Source organism: Eretmochelys imbricata, chromosome 9 (genome assembly GCF_965152235.1).
Source record: "Eretmochelys imbricata isolate rEreImb1 chromosome 9, rEreImb1.hap1, whole genome shotgun sequence".
Classification (NCBI taxonomy): Eukaryota; Metazoa; Chordata; order Testudines; family Cheloniidae; genus Eretmochelys; species Eretmochelys imbricata.
The window spans coordinates 58,698,533-58,713,735 of record NC_135580.1 but is presented as its reverse complement, the minus strand read 5'-3'; positions in this window follow the sequence as shown (position 1 = coordinate 58,713,735).

The window sequence follows — 15,203 nt, the reverse complement described above, 5'->3', positions numbered from 1 at the left end:
CTAACACCTGCTTCCCCTCTCTTTTGCCAGGCACCAACCTCCACACAGCCGGCCCAGGCCTCCACCTACCACGGCTGTGGGAGCTAGCAACTCCAGTGGGATTTGGGCGTTTAACTCCTTTGGACACCTTGGCCCCAATTGGCACTGCCCTGCCGCCTGCAACAGCACCCAGGGCTTGGTGGTATGTCTGCATAGACACCCACGGCTGGCCTGGGCCACTGACTCAGGCTCACGGGACTTGGGCTGCGGGGCTGTTTTATTGCGGTGCAGCCATTTGGGACCCTCCCTCCTGACAGAGTCCTACAGTCAGAGCCAGTCGTGGGAGGGGGAGGAAGGAAAGCTCCATGCTGCCTGGAAAGAACCATGACCTCTGGAGCGCTGGAGACCGTTGTCACCCATCCAGGCACAGCACCAGAGTATGGAGCCCCTGGCAGAACAACTGTCCCAACTTCCTATGGGCGGGAGGGGGCCCCAGATCCCCCAAGGTGTTTCGGCACGTAATTCCCATTGAGAACGCTGCTTGCATTGGGAGCCTCTGGCAGAGCTGACTTGTACCTGATCTCTGGAGTCCTACGTCAACCCTGTCCCCACAGATTGCCCTGCCTGATGCTTGACTCACAGCTCGGAGGCCCCCAGGTTACCCCTGGCTCAGGCTGTGTGTGACCTGCAGGAGGGGAAGCACCTTGACCTGGCAGGAGGCCTGGCTTGTCCCTCTGCGAATGATACTAAACTGGGAGGAGTGGTAGATACGCTGGAGGGCAGGGATAGGATACAGAGGGACCTAGACAAATTGGAGGATTGGGCCAAAAGAAATCTGATGAGGTTCAATAAGGATAAGTGCAGGGTCCTGCACTTAGGACGGAAGAACCCAATGCACAGCTACAGACTAGGGACCGAATGGCTAGGCAGCAGTTCTGTGGAAAAGGACCTAGGTGTGACAGTGGATGAGAAGCTGGATATGAGTCAGCAGTGTGCCCTTGTTGCCAAGAAGGCCAATGGCATTTTGGGATGTATAAGTAGGGGCATAACGAGCAGATCGAGGGACGTGATCGTCCCCCTCTATTCGACACTGGTGAGGCCTCATCTGGAGTACTGTGTCCAGGTTTGGGCCCCACACTACAAGAAGGATGTGGAGAAATTGGAGAGAGTCCAGCGAAGGGCAACAAAAATGATTAGGGGTCTGGAACATATGACTTATGAGGAGAGGCTGAGGGAACTGGGATTGTTTAGTCTGCAGAAGAGAAGAATGAGGGGGGATTTGATAGCTGTTTTCAACTACCTGAGAGGTGGTTCCAGAGAGGATGGTTCTAGACTATTCTCAGTGGTAGAAGAGGACAGAACAAGGAGTAATGGTCTCAAGTTGCAGTGGGGGAGGTTTAGGTTGGATATTAGGAAAAACTTTTTCACTAGGAGGGTGGTGAAACACTGGAATGCGTTACCAAGGGACGTGGTAGAATCTCCTTCCTTAGAAGTTTTTAAGGTCAGGCTTGACAAAGCCCTGGCTGGGATGATTTAATTGGGGATTGGTCTTGCTTTGAGCAGGGGGTTGGACTAGATGACCTCCTGAGGTCCCTTCCAACCCTGATATTCTATGATTCTATGATTCTGCTAACCCTGCCCAGGGCGCAGCGCTGAAGGGAGCTCAGACGGTTCTGTCCTGATTCCTAGTGGCAGGATGGACACAGACCTGGCCATGGGAACCCAGCTTTCTGCCAGGCTCCTACTGCTGAGCGCTCACCCTGGGGCTGGCTACCATGGCTACAGAGAAGCTGCAACCCCTGTCCTGTGTCACAGCCTGTTCCTACCCAGCACCATGTCGCGTCTCTGAGCACCAACGCTGTCAGTGCAGGCCCTGAGCCATCGGTGCGGGAGCTACTCCCCCTCAACTACTGATCGGCAGAGAGACCCACCACGCCCACCTGGTAGCCAGCCCCAGGAATGGCACCCACTGATGGGAGGAGGAGCGAGGCTGGGAGCACCACTGTTGTGATCTTGGTCTCCCAGAGCTGTGGGGACAGGTGTGATTGTAAGGCTGAGCGAGAGAGAGCAGATGCTGGCTAGATTACACAGAGCAGAGCGAGGGGCAGGGTAACTCTAGCTCAATGGGTGTGCACAATAGATGTATAAATCAGAGCAATAGAAAGGACACATGGAGAGGCTAGCTAGTAGGATCACTTAAACAAGGGCTGTTCTCTCTCTGGGATTGGAACAGAGGAGAATTAGCTATCCCCAGCCCCTCCTCAGCCCCATGCTCAGAGGTGCCATCAGAGTCCTTTCCTCCTTCCCTGCTGCCCTGGAGAATCATTGATCTGGGCCCAGAAATCCCCTGAAACAAACCCCCTCAGCCGCGGTCTCCTGACAAGCTGCAAACCTGTCCACATGCGTCACTGCCTGCTTGAGAGCAGTGTTCAGCCTTTAACCACTTCGTGCCTGTCTCGCTGGCTGGCGTGCGTGTGTCCTTCACACACAGGCATGGGGACATGAGAGGGGTGTTTGCAAACTGGGCCTGGAGTGGCCTGTGAGTGACAAGCCAGGTGTCGACCAGAGCAACGACTCTGGCTGTCAGCACATGTGGAGGGCTGTGGCATGACGTGCAGAGTGGATAATCTCCCCAATGAGTCACACCTTTGATCCGGCTCGCCTCTCTCTCTCCTTTCATTTTCTTCTCCTCTGTCCTTTTCTAGGCTCTCTCTCCTTTGACCTTTCTTTTCTTTCCTTTTCTTCATGCATCTCTCCCTTTTCCCTTGCTCCCAGTCACCACCCTCCCATTCTTTTCTTGTGTTCTCTCTCATCCCCTCCCTCCATCCAGCCAATAGCACAAGCCGACTCCTCTCCTGGGAGGAAAGTCAGTGATACTGGACCTGCCCTCTCCTGCCCCCCTCCCTGCCCCCCCCGTCATGCCAGTCTCTTGATGAAGCTTAATATAGCTCAGAGGAAAATGATTTGCAGCATAGGCTTGAAGATCCCCCCAGCCCCAGTGGCAGGAAGGGATCAGAGGCAGCCAGCTCTGCAGCATTGATGATGGCAAGTCGCATCCTGGCTACACATGAGCCCGGCCCCAGCCTGCGGGGCCAGGAGATTCTCCACCATGGACTAGCAGTATGTGGGAAGCCGGCCGTGGCTGAAACCTGTACCAGCAAGGGACTCCAGGGTTGAGCGAATGCCTCTTTTCTGAATACAAACTTGGAGGCACAGGCAGAATCCTCTGCTGCCCCCTCTTACTCCAGCGACTCAGTGGCTAAGGTAGAAGCTCGGGGAGGATTTCCATTCCAGAGCGCTCGACACACAGCAGCTCTGCACCCAGCTCTGGGAAGTGGCAGCAAAGAATAACATCTGGGAAACTCCCAGGGGAGTTGAGGGAGGCAGACTGGCATCCCCAAGGGAGTATTCAGCATGACTGCTAGAGCTAACAGACACGCTTGTGTGGAAAGGGCCAAGAGATCTTCATGAGCACCGTGCCATGAGGGCCCCATTGTGCTAGGCTCTGTCCACAGGCAGTGAGAGACAGTCCTGGCCTCAGAGAGCTTCCACTCTAAACAGCCGGGCCTGGTGAATGGTGGGAGGAGAGACAGAGGCAGAGAGAGGGGAAGTAATTGATCCAAAGACTCCTGACTGCCAGACCAGCACCCTCGCCCCCGGAGCACTAGCCTCCAAAGGGCGAACTCACATGCTCTTGGGGAAAGTGACATGTGATCATCACTGACCACAACTAGCCAGCGCCTTGGCTCTGTGCCTTAAGGAGAGACAGCAGCTCCATGTCCCCAGACACCCGGCGGAGCCATGGCTCAGACTTACTCTGAAAGCCACTTTCAGCAGCAGCTGGGTTTCAGTCGTACACATTAGAGCTAGAAAATCCCCATTAAAGGTGCCGTGGAATTGGTGCAGGACCCTTCCCCACCTCGCACACTCCAGACTTAGGCAGCAGGGGCTGTCCTTGAAAACAATCGAGCTTGTATGGCTGCAAAAATAACCTTCCAAATGGGAATCCACGCTGCGCTGTGTCCCAGGGCTGTGAGCATCCCCTCTCAATCTTCTGTGTGCAGCTGGGCATGGGAGCGCTGGGGCCAGGGCTCAGCTGCAATCAGCTGACACAACTTGTCCTTGGCTATACTGACCGCAAAGCCATGCTCAGCACCGCGGCAGCTAGCTTGAGTGTGCCCAAGCAAACATGACAGAGACAGGCCCGCTTTCACAGCAGCATCGGATGCTGAGCTCTGCTGAAGGTCTGGCCCTCAAAGTCGAGGGCAGGGATTCCTCCCCTCTGCTATGGTCCTTGAACGTTTCTGAGCCCCTTCGCTGGCCGGGGGAGAACTCCCATGGGGCAGGCACTGGGTAGGACAGCCATAGGCTGGCTTGCAATCGCCTCCTTGGGAACTCGTCTACTGTTTCCAGTGCTGAGAACAGAGACGGGGATTGAAGGGGTGCGCTGGAGCCTGCGTGGTTTGTGCAGATTCTGGGGCAGCCCACAGACAGCCCAAAGGGGAAGCAGTATCAATTACAGTAGGTCCTGGGGCTGTGCTTGATATTGGGTGCAGTAGCTCAGAATCAGACAGTCTTGCAGCCACCCATCAACCACAAAGGCTGCACCTGTAGGAGGAGCCAGGGAGCAAGGATTAATTAGTGATGAAGCTCAGCTGGAGAGGAACAGGAGGGGCCTGTATAAAGCCAGGTAGCTGAGAGCAGAAGAGGGCTGCAGACACTTGCAGGGTGGGAGAAGACAATGTAGGAAGTAGCCCAGGACTATAGCAGTAAAGATTAGGACTGTGCAGACCTGGACTGCTTGTTGTAGGGTCCCTGGGCTGGAACCCAGGGTAGAGGCTGGGTCTGGGTTTCTCTACCAGCCACTGGAGTAGCTTTACTGAGGGGCAGTGAACTGGAAGGCTTCCTGGGATGGCAGCGAGACTTTGGTCCACAAACCTCCCTGGAAGGGGAAAACTACAGTGACCTGGCTGAAGGGCCAAGCAATGAAGAGGAAGCAGTTGAGTAGCTGGAGGACTGTGTCCAAGTTTGGTCACCAATGTATAGAAAGGATGTAGCGAAACTGGAAAGGATCCAGAGGCAAGCAATTAAGATGATCAAAGGGATGGAAAAATTTGAGCCATATGAGCAAAGGCTGAAGAAACTGGGTATGTTTAGTTTGGAAAAGAGGACATTAAGGGGAGACATGATAGTGGTCTTCAAATATTTGAAAGGCTGACATAAAAGAAGATGGACAAGAGTTGTTCTCTCTTGCCACAGAGGGGAGGACAAGAGGCAAACTCAAGCAGAGCAGATCTAGGCCTGGTTTACACTGTGTGGGGGGATCAATCTGAGTTGCGCAACTTCACCTATGTGAATAATGTAGCTGAAGTCGACGTACTGAGAGCTATTTGCTGCGGTAAGTCAACAGCTGATGCTCTCCCCTCAACTCCGCCTGTGCCTCTTGCCCTGCTAGAGTACTGGAGTGGACGGGAGAGCAGTTGGCGGTCAATTTATCGTGTCTGGACTAGATGCGATAAATCGGCCGCCGCTGGATTGATTGCTGCCCATCGATCCAGCGGGTAATGTATGCAAGCTCTTAGATTAAATCTCAGAAGAAATTTCCTACCTGTAAGAATAGTAGGACAGTGGAATAGTCGCCTAGGGAGGTTGTGGAAACTCCTTCACTGGAGATTTTCAAAAGGATTCTGGATAGCCATCTGTCTTGGATAGTTTAACAGGCAGACCATGGGCCAAATCTGGACCACCAAAATTCAGCTTTGAACTGACCATGAAATCTTTTTATTTATTTGTTATTATCATTACTGTTGGGTGTTTTTAATTATTTTCTCTGGAGTCTGGACCTTGACTGGACCTTGACCAAGAAATTTGGACCTTGAGAAAAAACAATTGACTACCCCTGGTTTAGACTCAACAAATCCTGCATCTTCGCAGGGGGTTGGACTAGCTGATCATTGTGGTCCCTTCTAACCCTATGGTTCTCCAAGTCCCGAGAAAGAGAAGGAGTGAGCACTGGCAGGAAGGGGAGTCAGACAGGCAGAGCTAATCCACAGCCAGGAGGAGATGCCCCAGTGGTGAGTACAGAGCCCCGTGATGCCTGGGAACATCTCCTCCTAGGAGAAAGTCTACTCGGGCAGAGATTGCTCAGAGCAGCATCTGTTTTGGCCTCAGACCATTCCTGGGGCTCTGCCCTGGATCTTCTGTGGGTACTAAACTCACGCTAAACATGCTCAGAGCTGCTAGTCTCTTGGTGCCCGAAGCCCTCTCACTCAACGTCCATTGTGACTGGAACCACCCAGTCAGGGGCGCTTTGAAATTGGAGCTCAGGCAAACCCCAAGCCAGTAGAACAGGGTGGCCTAGCCCTGGTGAATTAGCTTGTCCCTGCCGCACCTCTGTGAGGTGTAGGGTGGAAGCCAGCAGGCAGGAGCTGGCTATGGGGAGCTCTTGAGCGGGGTTGAGGCGAGCCTGGGCAGTGGCGCTAACTCTGGTTGTGGGCCCTGGCACATGCAGTCAGGTTCCAGGAAGGCAGGCCTGGGGAGGACTGCAAGATCAGCAGGGTACTGAAGAGTGGGGGTTAATTTGGTTCGTAGCTTTGGGGTCTGTTGAGGGGTCTGGGGAGAATCCCTGGGACCTGGTACTCTGCAAAGAATGGTTTCAGAGTAGCAGCCGTGTTAGTCTGAATCCACAAAAAGAAAAGGAGTACTTGTGGCACCTTAAAGACTAACAAATTTATTTGAGCATAAGCTACAGCTCACTTCATCAGATGCTCATGAAAGCTTATGCTCAAATAAATTTGTTAGTCTCTAAGGTGCCACAAGTCCTCCTTTTCTTTCTGCAAAGAATGTGATTCTGCTGAGTTCTGTTTGGCTTGGCAGGGCCTTTCTGCTGGCTTGCTCGCGGGCACTGGGTGCAGAGATGCTGAAGACGCCAGCTGGGAGAAGCCAGCTGGTGTGACAGCTGGACTTGGACACACTGGAAGGGAACAGAAATCTGAAGTCCTCTTGCTGGAAGGCAAGGCCACGGAAGACCCAGGCAGAGACATGCTGTTGCAGGACCAAAGAGGGCAGAGGCGACCAGCAAGAGGTGATGCTGGGCCTTCCCTTTGGTCATCAACTGTTGGGTGCCAACTAGTGAGTTGTTTTGATGCTCATAGGGCTTGCTCTGGGGCTAGCCCTTATAATAGCTGTCTGTTCCACTTGGACAAAGAGCTCCTAAGAACCAGCCCAGCTTCCCTCCCTGCAATAAATCTCATGCATCTGCGCTCCCAAGAAAGGTGCTTCTCTCTTGAACCAAACCATTTAGCAAACCATGGCAATTAGAGACCGACAGGATCTCTCTAGTCCCTCCCCTGCCTGCCAGAGTAGGTGGCTTTCCATAGCCTATTCCTCTGGGTTTTATCCAATCCGGTTGTAAATGTCCCATGGGATGTGGCTCCCACCATGGCCCTGGGAGACTATTCCATGGTCTAGTGCAGTGTTTCTCAACCTTTTTGATACCAGGGACCAGCTTGTTGACTTCCTAGACTGAATCAGGGATTGACACCGGTCCACAGACCAGTCATTGAGAAACACTGGTCCTAATGAACTGGCTAGCTTGTGTGCACACTGCTGTCCCCTACTGGCTGGGATCAGAACTGCTCAGTTAAGTATCAGATGTGCACTGCTAACATCTAAAGGTGATTCTACCTTTACCAAAGCAGCAGGATCCTCAGCACTCAAGGTGGGATGCTGGGGGGTTTGGTACTGTGAAGCGCCAGCAGCCCCAGGCAGAGACTGAGTTTCTGGGTGGCCTCAGGTTTGTGATGCTATGAGTAGATTTGTAACTTTGAAAGGGTTCTGTTCAATTTAAAAATCACATGCTGTCAGCACAGCTGCCCCTCACTGACTCACCAGAGGTGGGATATGTAAAAGTGAGAAACTTTTAACAATCCTGTTGCATTTTTCCTACTTCTTCTACCTGTTTCCTATTTGCATTTTTCTCTGCCTGGACAATGGAACCCAATGGCATCAGCTTCACTTTTGTTTAGGGTCATTTTCACTCCTAACTTCTCAGTGCTGCAGAGTTGGCTGCTAACAACCTGGAAGAGGGGAGGAGAGGGGATGGCAGTTTCTCTGTTATTTCTGTATTTCCAACTTTAAAACAAAACCCCCAAGAACCTGAGAAATACTGATGTTGTGGCTCTTAAAGGTTTCACTAATTTCAATCTACATTTGGAGACAGTATCTATCTAGATCCTTCTTCTGTAACCATCATAGTAGTATCCGAGTCTATTTAATTAACAGTTTCTCTTGCACGTATTTAGGATGTGATCCCACAAGCCACTCCTTTTGGGCAGAATCCACCCACACAACAGCTTTCAAGACCCAGGGCCTTATTCTGTTACTGATCCGGGGTCTTGTATCAAAAACAAATTTTCTTCAATTTCCTTTCTGACTCAGCAGCCCACAGCCTGGCGAGCAGTTGATGGATACAGCAGGACCAAGCTCCTGGTAAACACCAGGGTTGGCAGCTCCACATGGCTGGGATCAACTGCCTTACTGCACCCCCGGATCTGCTTTTAACAAACTGTCTCTTCAGAAGACTTTCTGGAGTACAATTTGCTGAAGTTCGCAAGGCTCAGTTCCACCTGGTAGCTTAGATGGAGCTGCTGGTGTTGGAGCTAGAGCAAGCAGAGCTGGATTATGTCTGCCTGGTGCATCACCATCAGTAGCAATAACTCTGTGAGCGGAATTAAATTCTTAGCTCCCTCTGTGCAGCAGGGAGTTCCACACTGGTAAATGAGGGTGGAATCTGAATGACTAAGGATCTGTATGGGAGCCAGGCAATCAAGAATTTAGGCCTTTGGGTTCAGTGGTCTGCCCAGAGGAACAACTAGATTGAGGACCTGGATAACAGACCTGTTGATGCACAAACCTGGGGATAATCTGGCTGGTGACTCTTGCACATATGCTCAGGGTTCAGCTGATTGCCATATTTGAGGTCGGGAAGGCATTTTCCTCCAAGGCAGATTGGAAAAGGCCCTGCAGGTTTTTCGCCTTCCTCTGTAGCATGGGGCATGGGTCACTTGCTGGAGGATTCTCTGCTCCTTGAAATCTTTAAATCACAATTTGAGGACTTCAGTAGCTCAGACATAAGTGAGAGGTTTTTCGCAGGAGTGGGTGGGTGAGATTCTGTGGCCTGCATTGTACAGAAGGTCGGCCTAGATGATCATAATGGTCCCTTCTGACCTTAATATCTATGAATCTATAATCCAGCTGCCTCTCACAGAGCAGTGCTGGCTCTGTGGGGCTGACAGGAGCATATGGGACAGGTAGGAATAGCTCATTTTGGACACTGAAGTGACCAGGCATGTCTGTGAATAGACAGAAGGAGCAGATTCATTCACAAATGCAGTACAGTCTCTGGTGGCATAGGGCATCAAGCTGTATGTGTGCAGGTGTCAAAAGGCCCCCTATGTTAGTGGCAAAACTCAGCCCCCTTTTACATATGCATCATAATACAGGTTTTAATTCCATGATGACATAGTGCTCTTTCCACAGGCCCCCTGCCTCATTCAGCAGGGGTCGCTCTTCCTTTTTACCCTCCTCATTCAGTGTGTGGCCCCAGCCTTATTTACCGCTCATTATTCAAACCCTTTACTGCCTAAACAACTCTTAATTGCCTCCTGGGTGTTTCTGTGGTGCTCTCATCACAGTGCCTGAACGCTTCACAAACATGAATGAACTTATCTTCACATCGCCCCCTGTGAGCTGAGGTGGGGTTAGCCCCAGTTTGCACGGGGGAACGGAGCCACAGAGCAGGTGTGGGTGTGGGTGTGTGTATGAATTTTGGGTGCATAACTTGAGACACCTACAGCCTGGGTTTTTCCCCCAGAGACTTTAGCATGTGATATGCTCAAAACACAGTTCCCATTGACTCAGCAGCCATCAGGGGTGTGCTGCAGGACTGGTGTCTCATGTTGGGCACCAAGGAAATGAGGAACACACAGTCAGTGATCACCTGTACAAAGTCTGGGTTAAGTGACTTGCCCAGCACCAACTGGGAACTCTGTGCCAGAGGCAGGGCTAGACTCCAGTTCACAGGGCAATGCTTTAACCATGTGACCCTCCTGTCTCTGCCTGCAATACCCTCCCTTAGTCACTGCACAGCTTCCAACTTCTACACAAAATGAAGCAGGGATCCTACACACGACAGCCTCCTTTCCTACCCAGCCATGCTGAATGAGACAGAGTCCTGTGGGAAAAAATACTGTGATTGTGTAATTAATGACTGGAGTAGAATGTCTATCCATAAAGGCTCCAAATTAAGGATGCCTGGGAAGCCTTAATTTTAGCACCTCCCAACTTTCCAGGGCTTGACTTTGCAACTTTAATGATGTAATTTGCAGCATGTGAAAGCATACTGACCCCCAGCTTGGGTCAGCCGCAGCGTTCGGCCTTTTAGCTCCTTGGCACAGACCTTTTCTACTTGAGCTAGTAGAGTAACCAACAGTAAAAGCAGGCTGAGTATGTGGACCATGCATTGGAGGGGGACGAGACACACTCTGCCAGTGGGTTTTACAGACATCCGCTGACAGCGGAGGACTGGACAGACTCAGGTCTCCTGGGTTCAATTCCAGGTTTTGGAGGGAGTGTGCTCTCATGATGAGAGACTTCTGCCCCAGTCCCTGCACCAAGCCTGTCTGTTTTCCTCTCTCTTGCCCCCATCTGCTCCTGTCCTCCCTCCCATCCATACTTCTCTGCCCCAGCTGCCTGCCCTGCCTCTACTCCTATCCAGTTTCTCTGGTGCCCCCCAGCTCCTGTCTCCCACCACTCCCTACTTTCTGGCTACTGTTTCCCCCTCTCCCTATGCTCCTCCCAACTCTCAGGCTCCTGTAATCCCCCGCCCCATCCACAGGTGCTGAACCAAACTGTAAACCCTATATATGATGGAAACAACTTTAAGCCAGAGGGTGCAATAGTACCACTAGTTCCAGCACCTATGTCCCCCTGGCCCCCACTCTCCTCCCCAGTGCCTGAGCCCTCTGCCCTCCTCCATGCTGCCTGGGTGCCAGCAGGGGGGAACACTGAGCGCACAGCCTCCCTGCTTACAGATCTGGCACTACAGCCAACAGGAGCAGCAATTGCAGGGAGAGTCCAGCTCAGCTCCCGGAGGTTGCAGCCCCATGCTCAGTCCCTGCAGGGGATGGTGCATGTGCAGTCCAGTCATATGGAGGAGCCATGAGGGGCTGGAGTGTACTCAGTGCAGATGCCATCTTCAGAGAATTTAGCTGTTCATCTCTAACAGGTTGTGCAAACTGCAGTTTGTCCAAAGGCTCATAACTGGCCAAACTTGGAGAGATTTTTACAGGAACTGTAAATGGCAGATCCCTAATACCAGGGCAACCCTCCTACCAATTTCCTGTCCCTGCTCCAAAGCATGTGGGCACTGGAATGCCTCTGTGATAAATGAAGTGGGGAGGGGGAGTAGCTCCTTTTTATGGACACCCACCCAGCCAGTTAGCCACAAAATCCCTGTTAGTAGCTGTTCTCTACTTGCTTGACCTGTAAAGGGTTAAAAAAGCCCGTAGGTAAAAGGAAGGGAGTGGGCACCCGACCATAAAAGCCAATGGGAGGGCTAGAACTTTTTTAAATTGGGAAAAAACTTTCCCTTTGTCTGTCTGTCTGCTGTTCTCCGGAGAGAGGTGACAGAGCAGAGACAGGGCTGGGACTATGCTGTAAGAAGCTTTAAGCCAGGTATGAAAAACCAGCAAATCATACCTAGAAACTACTTATTTAAAACCCCAGATACGTAAGTAGATCAGGAAATGTCTAGGAAGACATGATTAGGTTTATCTCTTTTATTTCTTTATGGCTTGTGGACTTCTCTGTGCTAACCCACAAATGCTTTTGTTTTGCTTGTAACCATTAAGCTGGACCTCAAGAAAACTATTCTTGATGCTTAATTATTATATTTGATCTTTTAAAATCTAGCAATAGCCTAAGTTCCAGATGTATTTTCTTTCTTTTTGTTTTTAATAAAATTTACCTTTTTAAAGAACAGGATTGGGTTTTTGTGTCCTAAGAGGTGTGTGCACATGTTGTTTAATTAGCTGGGGCAACAGCTGATTTCCTTTGTTTTCTTCCTCAGCTCTTCCCTTGAAGGGGGTGGTGGTGAAAGAGCTTGAGGGTACCCCACAGGGAGCAATTCCCAAGTGTGCCTTCCTGGGTCCCAAGGGGTTTTTTGCATTTGAGTGGTGGCAGCTGTGATGGGTTGGATCACAGAAACCCCCTTGGGGCTGCCAACTGATGTGCCAAGACTACTTCTGCCCCTGCTTTCCCTGCCACCTTGGGACTCCAGCACCCTGTCTTCCTGAGCCAGACACGCATGTCTGCTCCAAGACAGACCCATGGTCTGAACCACGTGCCCCAAAGCTGCAGACTTAACTGAAAGTAACTTAAGAAGTGTTCTTGTCCTTAACACTCAGATGCCCAACTCCCAATGGGGTCCAACCACCAAATAAATCCATTTTACCCTGTATAAAGCTTATACAGGGTAAACTCATAAATTGTTCGCCCTCTATAACACTGATAGAGAGATATGCACAGCTGTTTGCCCCCCCCCCCCGGTATTAATACATACTCTGGGTTAATTAATAAGTAAAACGTGATTTTATTAAATACAGAAAGTAGGATTTAAGTGGTTCCAAGTAATAGCAGACAGAACAAAGTGAATTACCAAGCAAAATAAAATAAAACACACAAGTCTAAGTCTAGTACAGTAATAAAACTGAATACAGATAAAATCTCACCCTCAGAGATGTTTCAATAAGTTTCTTTCACAGACTGGACACCTTTCTAGTCTGGGCGCAATCCTTTCCCCGGCACAGCCCTTGTTTCAGCTCAGGTGGTATCTAGGGGATTTCTCATGATGGCCGCCCCCTTTGTTCTGTTCCACCCACTTATATATCTTTTGCATAAGGCAGGAATCCTTTGTCCCTCTGGGTTCCCACCCCTCCTTCTCAATGGAAAAGCATCAGGTTAAAGATGGATTCCAGTTCAGGTGACATGATCACATGTCACTGTAAGACTTCATTATTCACTTGCCAGCTCACAGGTGCACAGGAAGACTTACAAATAAAACAGAGCCATCTACAGGTAATTGTCCTGGTTAATGGGAGCCATTAAGATTCCACATTACCATTAATGGCCCACATTTTGCATAATTACAATAGGCCCTCAGAGTTATAGTTCATATTTCTAGTTTCACATACAAGAGTGATACATTTATACAAATAGGATGACCACACTCAGTAGATTATAAGCTTTGTAATGATACCTTACAAGAGACCTTTTGCATGAAGCATATTCCAGTTACATTATATTCATACTCATTAGCATATTTTCATAAAATCATATAGAGTGCAACGTCACAGCAGCACCTACCCATCCAAGGTCAGAGAGAAGATGTTTAATACAAGCCTGGAGTGGCCAGTATTAATTTTTAGAATCTTTGCGGGCCCCCACCTTCTGCATGCGAAGTGCCAGAGTGGGGAATCAGCCTTGACAGTCTCCAAAAAAAAAAAGTCTTTGTCCCTAATCTCCTGCGCAGAAACATCTCACTCATTTTTGTTGAAACTCTCCAAAAATATTCAGCCCCAGACTTGCGCGGCATGGACAGTTTCAGCCGGAAGGCTTAAAGTTTGGCAAAAGTATCAGTAATTGAAAAAATGGGCTTACAATGGGAGGTGTCAGGCAACCTTAGCAATAAGTGGTACTACCAGCATCCTTTGTAGGAAACATATCTACACCTTTGGAACATTAGGAAATGTCAGGGCTTGCTTTGAGAGATGTATTTCATTTGGTAACTAACATCCCCCTTCCCCTTTTGGGCCTGCTGGGGGAATTTGGTTCCTTCTCATCAAGGCCCTGCTGTTGGCACAGGACCCAGATCTCCAAGTGCCCCTTGCTGAGCAAGGGCCGCATAAGGAGGGGAACCAGGATGGGGTGGGTAAGTGACACGCCCAAGGTCCCAGGCTCCGGATTGACTTTAGGGTCAGGGAAGATAGAATCATAGAATATCAGGGTTGGAAGGGACCTCATCAACCCCCTTCTCAAAGCAGGACCAATCCCCAGCTAAATCAGGGATCCAGCACAGTGAATGGGCGACACAGCCAGCAATGGAATCGGGAGGCCCGGTCAAGACTAATGCACCCGGCCAGGGAAGGGTTCAGTCCAGGAGGCTGAGAACCCTCCTCATGTCACAAGCAGTAGAGGGGACTGTGCCCCAAATATCCCCCCCACCCCCGCACCTCTCTCTGAGGGCCCCCAGGGCTGGGGCCTGCAGTTCCCCTGGGCCCCAGCAGCCTCCCAGCCAGCCGGGCTGTGTGATCATGAGTAGCCTTGCGAGCCGCAGACAGCAGGCTCGGGCTTGCGGCGCTGAGGGCAGAGACCGGGCCGGTTCGCACAAGCTCACAGCTCCGCAGGGCAGTGGGAGGAGGGGAGGGTGAAGCGCACCCGAGCTCAGCCTGCATCAGGCCGGGGAAGGACGAGCCCCATTGCGCAGCTGGTGCCAGGGCCGGGCGGATCAGGCCCAGAGGGGAGCGGCCCCGCGGCTGCAGCGGGCAGGGCAGGGAGCGGGGCAGGGGGGGGCCAGGACTGCAGTGCCGGGGCGCCCGAGCTGACAGGCGCGCAGCGCCGGGGGCGGAGGCAGAGAAGCAACATGTGCCGCAGATCGCGGGGCTGCCAGTGAGCTGAGCGCGGCGCCGGCCCCGGGAGCCCGGCCGCGGAGCGATGCGGCGGGGGAGCCCCGCAGCCCAGCCCGCCCCCCGCGGGGCTCGCTAGCGCCGGCTGGGCAGAGCCCGCCGTGACCCTCTCTCCTGCCGGCGGAGGCTGAGCTGGTCACAAGCGCTCACTGCGGGAGCCGGCGAGCGGCGGCAGCAGGGACGCGGGGGGCTGCAGGTAAGTGCCTGCCCCAGCCGGGATGGGACTGCCTGGCACGGGAGGGACCTCTCCGCCCTGGGGGGCGCTCGGAGCGCCACCTGTCCTGGCCGTGGCGCGGCGCTTTGCATTGGTATATTCCCACCCCAGCGGGCAGGGACCAGCCTCCTCTTCTTGGGCTTCATCACCTGCCTCCTTGGCTGCTGGGGAAGAGGCTTTCCAGTGGGAATCTCCTCTCCTCTCCTCCCGCCCTCTCCCCCTCCCCCAGCAAACACAGTGTGGAGTGGAGGGGGGCAGGGGAGTGG